This window comes from Procambarus clarkii, chromosome 50 (genome assembly GCF_040958095.1).
Source record: "Procambarus clarkii isolate CNS0578487 chromosome 50, FALCON_Pclarkii_2.0, whole genome shotgun sequence".
Taxonomy (NCBI): domain Eukaryota; kingdom Metazoa; phylum Arthropoda; class Malacostraca; order Decapoda; family Cambaridae; genus Procambarus; species Procambarus clarkii.
Window position 1 is genome coordinate 25,569,809 of NC_091199.1, and position 12,400 is coordinate 25,582,208.

Below are 12,400 nucleotides of genomic sequence, written 5' to 3' on the forward strand. Positions count from 1 at the left end.
CCATTACCCTTTGTTTACCCAAGTAAGCAATAATCACAAGGTCAAAAATCACACCTTACCCTTTCCCTCCCTTACCTTCCCCAACTCCCTTTTGCCCATATTTCCTCACTCCCTTTACCCTCCCCCATTACCTTCACATCCCTTACCTCCCACGCCCCTTACCTTCAAAATTCTATTATCTCTCCACACCCTTTACCTTCCCTTTTTCCTTCTCATCCCTTATCTCCCCCTTCATCTCTCCCATTCCCCAACTTATCCAAACCTTCAGTAATCCTAAAGTATTTGTATATTTTCTGTGTTCTTCACTGTGTTCTTCGCATTTCCTTCCATATTTTCTTTGTCATATTCTCCATGTTTTCTGTGTTCTTTGTCATGCTTTCATGTTCATCACATGTTCTCTGTACAAATTTTATACTCAATATTAATGTTCATGTGTTCTTTCTCATGTTCCTTGCATGTTCAATGTATTCTTCGCATTCTCTTACACGCTCTATATGTTCTTTGTCATGTTCCCCATATGTTCACTGCTTTCATCAGTTTTTCTTACATTTTTTCTGTGTTCTTTGTCATATTCCCCACAAGTTCACTGTGTTCATCTCACTCTCGTTCATGTTCTCTACAAATTCCCCTCATGTTCTCTATGTTCTTTGCCATATTCTCCGTGTTCTCTGCAAGTTCATATTACCCACTAAATCACTGACTTCGTCAGCTTTTCATACATGCTTTCTGGGTTCTTTGTCATATTCCCCGTATTCTCCTACGAGTTCTTTAAAATCAAATGTATCAAGACATTCTTTTCTTAACGTTTCTTAACTAAATCTTTCGTAAATCCACTAAAAATAGTCAGAATTAACCTCGTTCAACACCTTTCTTAACTAAAAAATAACCTTTTTTTCTTAGCTAATTAGTCAAAGGAAACTTTGCAACACTGTTCATAACTAACTTTATACATCGTCAATCAACTAAAAAATAGTCACTTTCATCATTTCCTAACTAAACTTATTCGTCAATCAACAGCAAATAACCATGTTCATCATGTTTCCTTGTCATTGCGTAACTAAAATTATTCGTCAGTCAACTAAAATAGTCAAGTATAGCTTCGTTCAACAATTTTTTCACTAAAATTATTCTTCAATCAACTAAAAATAGTCATGTTCAATATATTTTCTTGTCAATTTTAACTAAAAGTTTTCATCAATCAACTGATAATAGTCGCATTCATCATCTTTTCGTGTCATTCCTGTCATAAAAGTTATTCCCAGAGACATTAAAAATCTATCTCAGTCATTAAAGATATTCTCTTTCAGTCATCAAAGATATTCTCTCTCATCAAAGTTATTCTCAGAATCATTAAAAATTATTCTCAGAGACATCAAAAGTTAATCTCAGAGACATCGAAATTAACTTTTAACTCAATTTCGTTCATTAAAGTTACTCTCTAAGTTATCAAAAGTTGTTCTCTAAGACATCATAGTTATTCTCAGTCATCAAAGGTAATCTCTAAATCACCTTCACTCATCAAAGGTAATCACTAAATCCCCTTCACTCGTCAAAGTTATTCTCTAAGTCATCACAAGTTGTTCTTTAAGACATCAAAGTTATTTTCAGAGTCATCAAAAGGTATTCTCATGTCCTCAAAAGTTAATCTCTAAGTCATCTAATTAAATCTCAGTCATAAAAGTTGTTCTCTACGTCACCAAAAGTTATTCTCAGAGTTGTTAAAAAAAAGTTAATCTCCGTCATCAAAAAGTTATTCTCAGAGACATCAAAGTTATTCTCAGCACCACCAAAGGTAATCTCAGTCATCAATTTTGTTCTTTAAGACATCAATGTTGTTCTCTAAGACATCTTCAGGCATAAAATTTTTGTCCAAAATGTAACTAGTTCAACTTTTCATATCAAACTTGCACTTCTGTTAAAATATATATATCTAACCTAACCTAATCTATTCTATCCTATTCCTCCCCTAACTGATGTAACTTACCTAATCAAACTTACCTAACTTAACTTGCATAATCTAACTTAACCTAACCTAATGCAACTTACCTAACCTAACCTATCCTAACATAACTTACGTAACTCAACCCACCCTACCTAATCTAACCTAGCTAAACCTAACCTAACTTAACCTAACCAAACTTAATCTAACCTAACTTAACTTGCATAATCTAACTTATCCTAACTTAACTAACCTAACCCAACCTAACCTAACTTTTATAACATATCATAACTTATCTACCCTTACCCTCCTAACCTCCCCAACCTAACCTTTACTTAGCTTATATTCTATCATACTTTTCCCTCTTTAACCTAACCTCGTTTTGATCTTATTATATTTATTAGATTTTATATAATTTGTTCTTATCTTCCACCCTTTAACCTAACCTTTCAAATGTAGTTTATTGTGTTTTAACATATTGTTGAATATATTATCCTTACCTAACCTCACAGATGTAGTTTTGTTTATCCTTTTTGTATATTTTTACCCAAATTCTTAGGTTAAGATTTAGGAAGGTAAGGGTAAATAAGTTATGATACGTTATATAAGTTAATTAAGTTATGTTAGGTTAGGTTGGGTTAGGTTAGTTATCTTAAGGATAGGTTAAGTTAGGTTAGGTTGGGTTGGGTTAGGTTAGTTAAGTTAGGATAGGTTAGGTTATGCAAGTTAAGTTAGGTTAGGTTAATTTAGGTTAAGTTAGTTAAGTTAGGCTAGGTTAGGTTAAGTTAGGTTAGTTTAGGTTTGGTTTGGTTAGGTTAGTTAAGTTAGGATAGGCTATGTTATGCAAGTTAAATTAGGTTAGGTTAGGTTAAGTTAGGTTACGTTATGTTTAGGTTAGGTTAAGTTAAGATAGGTTAGGATAGGTTAAGTTAGGTTATGATAAGTTAGGTTAAGTTAGGTTAGGTTGGGTTAGGTTTGGTTGGGAAATTTATGTTAAGTTAGAATAGGTTAAATTAGGTTAGGTTAAGTTAAGATAGGTTAGGTTAGTTAAGTTAGGATAGGTTAGGTTATGCAAGTTAAATTAGGTTAGGTTAGGTTAAGTTAGGTTAAGTTAGGTTAGGTTAGGTTAGGTTAAGTTAGGTTAGGTTAGGTTAGGTTAGGTTAAGTTAGGTTAGGTTTGGATAAGTTAGGTAAGATACATTAACCCTTACACTGCTCACCCATTTTCGGCAAAAATGTCTTGGTGCAATTCTCAAGGATATATTTCTGTTATTTTTATAATTGTTCAGGTAAAGTTAATGTCAAAATGTTTCCAAAGTCAACTATTTCCATTTCAAAACAGAAAGAGTAATGAAAACATTTAAAAATATTAAAATATAGCCTAATTAAAAAACAAAAAGCACAAATCTCAGAGCGCCTAAAGGCGCTTTGCGCAGTGCAGTGGTTAAGTTAGGTCAGGTTAGGTTAGTTAAGTTGGGATTGGTTAGGTTATGCAAGTTAAGTTAGATTAGGTTAAGTTAGGTTTAGTTAGGTTAAGTTAGGTTAGGATAGGTTGGGTTAGATAAGGTTGGGTTAGGTTAGGATAGGTTAGGTTATGCAAGTTATGTTAGGTTAAGTTAGGTTAGGATAGGTTGGGTTAGATTAGGTTGGGTTAGGTTAGGATAGGTTAGGTTATGCAAGTTATGTTAGGTTAAGTTAGGTAATTTACATTAAGTTAGGATAGGTTTAGTTAGGTAATTTATGTTAAATTAGGATAATTTAAGACAGGTTAAGTTAAGTTAGGTAATTTACGTTATGTTTGGATAGGTTAAGTTAGATTAGGTTAGGATAGATACATTATGTTAGGATAGGATAGGTTATGCAACTTAGATTAAGTTAGGTTAGGTTATGTTAGGTTTGATTAGGTTCAGTGCGTTGGGTTAGGTAAGTTATGTTAGGATAGGTTAGGTTAGGTAAGTTGCATTAGATTAGGTTAAGTTAGAATATCTAAGTAAGGATAGGTAAGTTACATTAGGTTAGGTTAGTTAGCTTAAGTTAGGTAAGTTTGATTATGTAAGTTACATCAGTTAGGGGAGGAATATGATAGAATAGATTAGGTTAGGTTATATATATATTTTAACAGAAGTGCAAGTTTGATATGAAAAGTTGAACTAGTTACATTTTGGAGATAAATTTTATGCTTAAAGATGTCTTTGAGAACAACATTGATTACTGAGATTACCTTTGATGGCTCTGAGAATAACATTGATATCTCTGAGAATATCTTTTTGATGACTGAGATTAACTTTTTGATAGCTCTGAGAATAACTTTTGGTGACATAGAGAACAACTTTGATGATTCAGATTAACTTTGATGACATAGAGATTAACTTTTGAAGACATGAGTAGTAGTTTGACTTCTTTGAGTGTGTCTTATTGGGGTCTTTGAGTGTATCTTTGATGTCTTTGAGTCTGTTATTGATGTGTTTGATTGTTTCTTTGACTACATTTCTTACTTACCGACATATAATTTTAGTTAGGAAAGTATTGAACGAAGCAACTCTTGACTATTTTCAGTTGATTAACAATAAAGTTAGTTATGAACAGTGTTTGAAAGTTTCCGTTAACTATTTTAAGTAAGTGAAAAAAGGATATTTTAGTTAAGAACAGATTTGAACGAGGTTAATCCTGACTAATTTTTAGTTGATTGTCGAAATTTTTTTGTTACAAACGACAAGAAAAAACGATGAACATGGCTATTTTCAGTTGATTGATGAATAAGTTTAGTTAAAAAAAGACAAGATGATGAATGCGACTATTATCAGTTGATTGATGAAAACTTTTAGTTACAAATGACAAGAAAATATGTTAAACATGACTATTTTAGTCGATTGACGAAAAATTTTAGTTAAGCAATGACAAGGAAACATGATGAACACGGTTATTTTCTGTTGATTGGCGAATAAGTTTAGTTAAGAAATGATGAAAGTGACTATTTTTTAGTTGATTGACGATGGATAAAGTTAGTTATTAACAGTGTTGGAAAGTTTCCTTTGACTAATTAGCTAAGAGAAAAAGATTATTTTAGTTAGGAAATGTGTTGAACGAGGTTAATTCTGACTATTTTTCATTGATTTGCGAATGATTTAGTTAAGGAACGTTAAGAAAAGAATGTCTTGGTACATTTGATTTTAAAGAACGCGTAGGAGAATACGGGGAACATGACAATGAACCCAGAAAACATGTAAGAAAAGCTGACGAACACAGTGAACTTATGGGTAATATGAACTTGCAGAGAACATGGAAAATATGGCAAAGAACGTAGAGAATATGAGGGGAATTTGTAGAGAACATGAACGAGAGTGAAATTAACACAGTGAACTTGTGGGGAACATGACAAAGAACACAGAAAACATGTAAGAAAAACTGATGAAAGCAGTGAACATATGGGGAACATGACAAAGAACATATAGAACGTGTAAGAGAATGCGAGGAATACATTGAACATGCAAGGAACATGAGAGAGAACACATGAACATGAATATTGTGTATAAAATTTGTACAGAGTACATTTGATGAACATGAAAGCATGACAAAGAACACAGAAAACATGGAGAATATGACAAAGAAAATATGGAAGGAAATGCGAAGAACACAGTGAAGAACACAGAAAATATACAAATACTTTAGGATTACTGAAGGTTTGGATAAGTTGGGGAATGGGAGAGATGAAGGGGAGATAAGGGATGAGAAGGAAAGGGGGAAGGTAAAGGGTGTGGAGAGATAATAGAGTAGAAAGTTTAAGGGTGTGGAGAGATAATAGAGGGGAAGGTAAGGGGCGTGGGAGGTAAGGGATGAGAAGGTAAGGGGGGAGAGGAAGTGGGGAGATATGGGCAAAAGGGAGTTGGGGAAGCTAAGGGATGAGAAGGTAAGGGAGGGAAAGGGTAAGGTGTGATTTTTGACCTTGTGATTATTGCTTACTTGGGTAAACAAAGGGTAATGAGAGTAGGGTGCAATCTGACCATGTGAATATTAGCACGTTAGTAATTATTTACATAGCTGAATACAAAAAGGGTATTAAAGGACCGGATATGTTTACTTTGATAGCCAGGAGAGCATCTTGATCTGAAATAATTTTGATGAACTAAAGCGGAGGACATGAGCTGGAGCTCGGTAATTTACTTGTTGATTTATTTTACAGGGGTCTGAAATGTAGTTGGGGGTTTTAAATCTCAGGGGATTTGGTCTGATAGTAGAGAATTTACAGGAGCGAACTAATGCAGGGGACAAAATATGAAACTCAGTAACTACATTAGCCATATTTTACTCTGTCTGAAATAACTGAGTTTTAAATCTCAAGGGAATTGGTTAGATACTAAAGATGATATGCAAGGGAACTAAGGCGGGGGACGGGAGCTAGAACTTGCTTTCTAGCTTGGTTTGATTTACTACGTCTGATATATGACTGTTTAAAATTTCAGGGAAATTGGTAGGTTGATACTAAGGTTAATATTGATACTACACTTATAAATGCGGTCTCTGGCGTATTTTGGTCTCAAAGTGGAATCTGATGAATTTTGGTCTCAAAGTGGAATCTGATAATATTTGAATTTCTTCCATAAGAACTCTTTAAGAACGTAGGTGTAAGTTAAACTCTGAATTTTTCTGGTCTTAAAATGATCTCTGACTAATTTTCGGTCTTAAATGGACTCTGACCATTTTCCGATTTCTACTGAACTCTGATTAATTTAGGTTTTTTACTGGACTCTCATAATATTTGGGGTCTAAAATAATCTCTGTCTTATTTCGGTCGTATATGGTCTTTCAAATTATTTGGTCTAAAATGGTCTCTGTAATATTTGGGTCTAAAGTAATCTCTGTCTTATTTTGGTCTTCAAATGGTCTCTGTCATATTTATGGTCATAAATGGTCTCCGAAGAAAATCGGTCTTCAAATGGTCTCTGAAGAAAATCGGTCTTCAAATGGTCTCTGAAGAAAATCGGTCTTCAAATGGTCTCTGAATAATTTTTGGTGTTTAAACTGCTTTCAGTTCATTTTTGGTCTTTTACAGGTGAAACAGCCGTAAATGGATATACAAACTAAAAGTCACGGCTAAGACGTCTATTTTCCTTAACAAAACTTCTATGACAATATTCTCTGAAAATGGTCATTTTTTTTTTTACAAATTTCGGTCATAAACTCATATATAAACTCCTATGATTACACGAACTCTGAAATATTGTCATAAAATTTGAACTGTGAAAATTTTTGAATTTCTCCCATAAGAACTCTTACAAACTTCTATGAACATATTCTCCAAAAATGGCGTTTGAAAAATGCACGATTTTGAAACCAAACAAAAAATGTCTGTAGAGTTTACCTGGAACCCCTAACGGCTTAACCGGCCCATCGCCGAAAAAAATGAGCCGTTTAAGCCGTCATCCCTGCTACTGGTGTCATGGTGACCGAAGGTGTTTGTTGTCTGCCAGGGTGGCAGGAAGTGCTCAAGGTGGGTCATGACCGAAGGTGTTTGTTGTCTGCCAGGGTGGCAGGAAGTGCTCCTGGTGGGTCATGACCGAAGGTGTTTGTTGTCTGCCAGGGTGGCAGGAAGTGCTCCTGGTGGGTCATGACTGAAGGTGTTGTCTGCCAGGGTGGCAGGAAGTGCTCCTGGAGGGTCATGACTGAAGGTGTTGTCTGCCAGGGTGGCAGGAAGTGCTCCTGGTGGGTCATGACCGAAGGTGTTGTCTGCCAGGGTGGCAGGAAGTGCTCCTGGTGGGTCATGACTGAAGGTGTTGTCTGCCAGGGTGGCAGGAAGTGCTCAAGGTGGGACATGACCGAAGGTGTTGTCTGCCAGGGTGGTAGGAAGTGCTGCTGGTGGGTCATGACCGAAGGTGTTGTCTGCCAGGGTGGCAGGAAGTGCTCCTGGTGGGTCATGACCGAAGGTGTTGTCTGCCAGGGTGGCAGGAAGTGCTCCTGGTGGGTCATGACCGAAGGTGTTTGTTGTCTGCCAGGGTGGCAGGAAGTGCTCCTGGTGGGTCATGACCGAAGGTGTTGTCTGCCAGGGTGGCAGGAAGTGCTCCAGGTGGGTCATGACCGAAGGTGTTTGTTGTCTGCCAGGGTGGCAGGAAGTGCTCCTGGTGGGTCATGACCGAAGGTGTTTGTTGTCTGCCAGGGTGGCAGGAAGTGCTCCTGGTGGGTCATGACCGAAGGTGTTGTCTGCCAGGGTGGCAGGAAGTGCTCTTGGTGGGTCATGACCGAAGGTGTTGTCTGCCAGGGTGGCAGGAAGTGCTCTTGGTGGGTCATGACCGAAGGTGTTGTCTGCCAGGGTGGCAGGAAGTGCTCTTGATGGGTCATGACCGAAGGTGTTGTCTGCCAGGGTGGCAGGAAGTGCTCCAGGTGGGCCATGACCGAAGGTGTTGTCTGCCAGGGTGGCAGGAAGTGCTCCTGGTGGGACATGACCGAAGGTGTTGTCTGCCAGGGTGGCAGGAAGTGCTCCTGGTGGGTCATGACTGAAGGTGTTGTCTGCCAGGGTGGCAGGAAGTGCTCTTGGTGGGTCATGACCGAAGGTGTTGTCTGCCAGGGTGGCAGGAAGTGCTCCAGGTGGGTCATGACCGAAGGTGTTGTCTGCCAGGGTGGCAGGAAGTGTTCTTGGTGGGTCATGACCGAAGGTGTTGTCTGCCAGGGTGGCAGGAAGTGCTCCTGGTGGGTCATGACCGAAGGTGTTGTCTGCCAGGGTGGCAGGAAGTGCTCCTGGTGGGTCATGACCGAAGGTGTTGTCTGCCAGGGTGGCAGGAAGTGCTCTTGGTGGGCCATGACCGAAGGTGTTGTCTGCCAGGGTGGCAGGAAGTGCTCTTGGTGGGTCATGACCGAAGGTGTTGTCTGCCAGGGTGGCAGGAAGTGCTCTTGGTGGGTCATGACCGAAGGTGTTGTCTGCCAGGGTGGCAGGAAGTGCTCCAGGTGGGTCAAGACCGAAGGTGTTGTCTGCCAGGGTGGCAGGAAGTGCTCCTGGTGGGACATGACCGAAGGTGTTGTCTGCCAGGGTGGCAGGAAGTGCTCTTGGTGGGTCATGACTGAAGGTGTTGTCTGCCAGGGTGGCAGGAAGTGCTCTTGGTGGGTCATGACCGAAGGTGTTGTCTGCCAGGGTGGCAGGAAGTGCTCCAGGTGGGTCATGACCGAAGGTGTTGTCTGCCAGGGTGGCAGGAAGTGCTCCAGTTGGGTCATGACCGAAGGTGTTGTCTGCCAGGGTGGCAGGAAGTGCTCCTGGTGGGTCATGACTGAAGGTGTTGTCTGCCAGGGTGGCAGGAAGTGCTCTTGGTGGGTCATGACCGAAGGTGTTGTCTGCCAGGGTGGCAGGAAGTGCTCCTGGAGGGTCATGACCGAAGGTGTTGTCTGCCAGGGTGGCTGGAAGTGCTCTTGGTGGGTCATGACCGAAGGTGTTGTCTGCCAGGGTGGTAGGAAGTGCTCTTGGTGGGTCATGACCGAAGGTGTTGTCTGCCAGGGTGGCAGGAAGTGCTCCTGGTGGGTCCTGACTGAAGGTGTTGTCTGCCAGGGTGGCAGGAAGTGCTCTTGGTGGGTCATGACCGAAGGTGTTGTCTGCCAGGGTGGCAGGAAGTGCTCCTGGAGGGTCATGACCGGTGTTGTCTGCCAGGGTGGCAGGAAGTTCTCTTGGTGGGTCATGACCGAAGGTGTTGTCTGCCAGAGTGGCAGGAAGTGCTCCTGGAGGGTCATGACCGAAGGTGTTGTCTGCCAGGGTGGCAGGAAGTGTTCTTGGTGGGTCATGACCGAAGGTGTTGTCTGCCAGGGTGGCAGGAAGTGCTCTTGGTGGGTCATGACCGAAGGTGTTGTCTGCCTCGTGGTAATGGGTTTATATCTTTGTGTAACGTTTGTGTTCTGGAATGTATTCAAGTGTATATTTACTTGTGTTGCTTGGCTGTTTTATGTTGTATATATTTGTGGTGGTGGTTGTCGGACTTGTATTTATGGACTAATTTATGCAATAATCATTTATGAGACTTATATTTAGCCATTACACTAATTTCTTTATAGTTGTCTTTATATTTACTATTCAGTTGTCGTTATACCCAAATTTTAAAACAAAATTAATTTAACTGGACAAAGCTTATTGTCAATTATTTAAACTTTTGATTTCTCAAGTTCTTGTTCTTGTTGCTGATTATTGTAATTTTGACTCTCGTAGTTATACAGTAAACTGTAAATATAAACTTGTTTTAATATGTAACATTTTGGTGTATACATTTGCAGTATGGAGTGACCAGCCCCAGGGACCAGGTGGTATCCCGTGACCAGCCCCAGGGACCAGGTGGTGACCCGTGACCAGCCCCAGGGACCAGGTGGTGACCCGTGACCAGCCCCAGGAGGTGACCCGTGACCAGCCCCAGGGACCAGGTGGTGACCTGTGACCAGCCCCAGGGACCAGGTGGTGACCCGTGACCAGCCCCAGGGACTAACTGAGGCCGGACCTAGTTTTCCTCACATAATTAACCAACTTTTCCACCCATGATTTTAAGTTAAACAATAAAACTCAACACTACTTTTTTTCCTCTCCTGGAGGAAATATTTGATGTGTTGAGGTTAACACTTAGTAAAATTAATCTCAGTATCCTATATGCTTTATTCCATATGTTTATGCATTATTTGCTTATGATCCCTGAGATTATGACTCCTAGATATTTCTCCAATAAATTCTTCAGATGTTTAATATTGTCCAGGTGATATATGGAAACTCTAGTATTATTATTACTAAGCTCAAATCCCAACATTTTACAGCATTAAGCTGCATCCGCTAATGTTTTGTCTACGTGGAAAGTCTATACAGATTGTCTTTTAGCTTTTTTGTGAGTTTAACTCGCACATGGAAGTTAATTCCACATGGGATTTAACTCTATTCACGCCAACTCTCTGCTGTCTTTATTAATAACCAAGGTGTAATCCAACTTAAGACAAACCGCCATTACCGTGTGTCTCCAGCTCTTTAGTCTTGTGAGGCGCAGGATCAAAGTCCTTGTTGACGTCAAGTTATAGAAGGTCACAATCCTTCCTACTATCACCTTCTGGAAATTTACAAGAACAGAATGATAGAAATTTTCTTAAACATGAACGGCCCTTAGTGAAACCTTTTCAAGGGGAAAATGAATAGCTTTGGCAATTATCATTTAAATCAATTTGCAGCAATTGGCACCCCATCAGCAACCATCCATCACTCCGGTACTCTGGTCGAGTCTAATAATTAATTAAATATGGAAGACAATGGGTCACTAAGCTTTGCTTTACCTTACTTAAGCACCCTGGATAATGTTTTGTCTGGCTCTGTAGACTAGTTTGCCTTTAGTTTGCATATTTGTTTAATAACTTCCTCGCTAGTAACTACTTAACTAGTCCTCTCGACCTTCAAAGATTTGTTCTGCTGAATGCATAGTTAAGTTTGTTTAGGAACTACAAAAATGAATTTATTTGAAATACGTCACATTTCTCTTTCATTCTCAGTTACCTGACCTGCCTCAGATATAATTTGTGCAGCCTTTTCCTTAATCTTTGTTTAATATATCAGAAAAAATGTTACACTACATCTTTGGTCTTCATTAAGCATGTTTTAAATAAATTTTTTTGAATATATTTAATAGTTTTTAAGTTATTTTTGTTAAATCCTTTCACCCATCTTCTTGGGGTTATCTTGAGATGATTTCGGGGCTTAGCGTCCCCGCGGCCCGGTCCTTGACCAGGCCTTCTTTTTGTTATAAACCCCCAAAAAAGCAGCCCGTTGCAGCTGCTTAACTCCCAGATACCTATTTACTGCTAGGTAACAGGGGCATCAGGGTGAAAGAAACATTTTACTCATTTGTCCCCACCTCCACCGAGGATCGACCCCAGAACCTCAGGATTACGAATCCGAAGCGCTGTCCACTCAGTTGTCAGGCGCCCCATGTTAATACTTCAGTCATGTTGACCTTTACTCTCACCTTTCACCCATGTTAATACTTCACCCATGTTGACCTTTACTCTCACCTTTCACCCATGTTAATACTTCACCCATGTTGACCTTTACTCTCACCTTTCATCCATGTTAATACTTCACCCATGTTGACCTTTACTCTCACCTTTCACCCATGTTAATACTTCACCCATGTTGACCTTTACTCTCACCTTTCATCCATGTTAATACTTCACCCATGTTGACCTTTACTCTCACCTTTCACCCATGTTAATACTTCACCCATGTTGACCTTTACTCTCACCTTTCACCCATGTTAATACTTCACCCATGTTGACCTTTACTCTCACCTTTCATCCATGTTAATACTTCACCCATGTTGACCTTTACTCTCACCTTTCACCCATGTTAATACTTCACCCATGTTGACCTTTACTCTCACCTTTCACCCATGTTAATACTTCACCCATGTTGACCTTTACTCTCACCTTTCATCCATGTTAATAATTCACCCATGTTGACCTTTACTCTCA

At 39.6% G+C, this 12,400-nt stretch overlaps 1 long non-coding RNA gene across 1 annotated transcript in view; it reads left to right on the forward strand.

The window, feature by feature from the left end:
• LOC123752426 (uncharacterized) overlaps positions 1-11,551 on the forward strand; it is a 34,713-nt gene extending 23,162 nt beyond the window's left edge. The window contains exon 3 of the long non-coding RNA XR_011222494.1: positions 10,181-11,551. This is a non-coding gene — a long non-coding RNA (uncharacterized lncRNA). The remainder of the gene's footprint in view (positions 1-10,180) is intronic.
• The last annotated feature ends 849 nt before the right edge of the window (positions 11,552-12,400 follow it).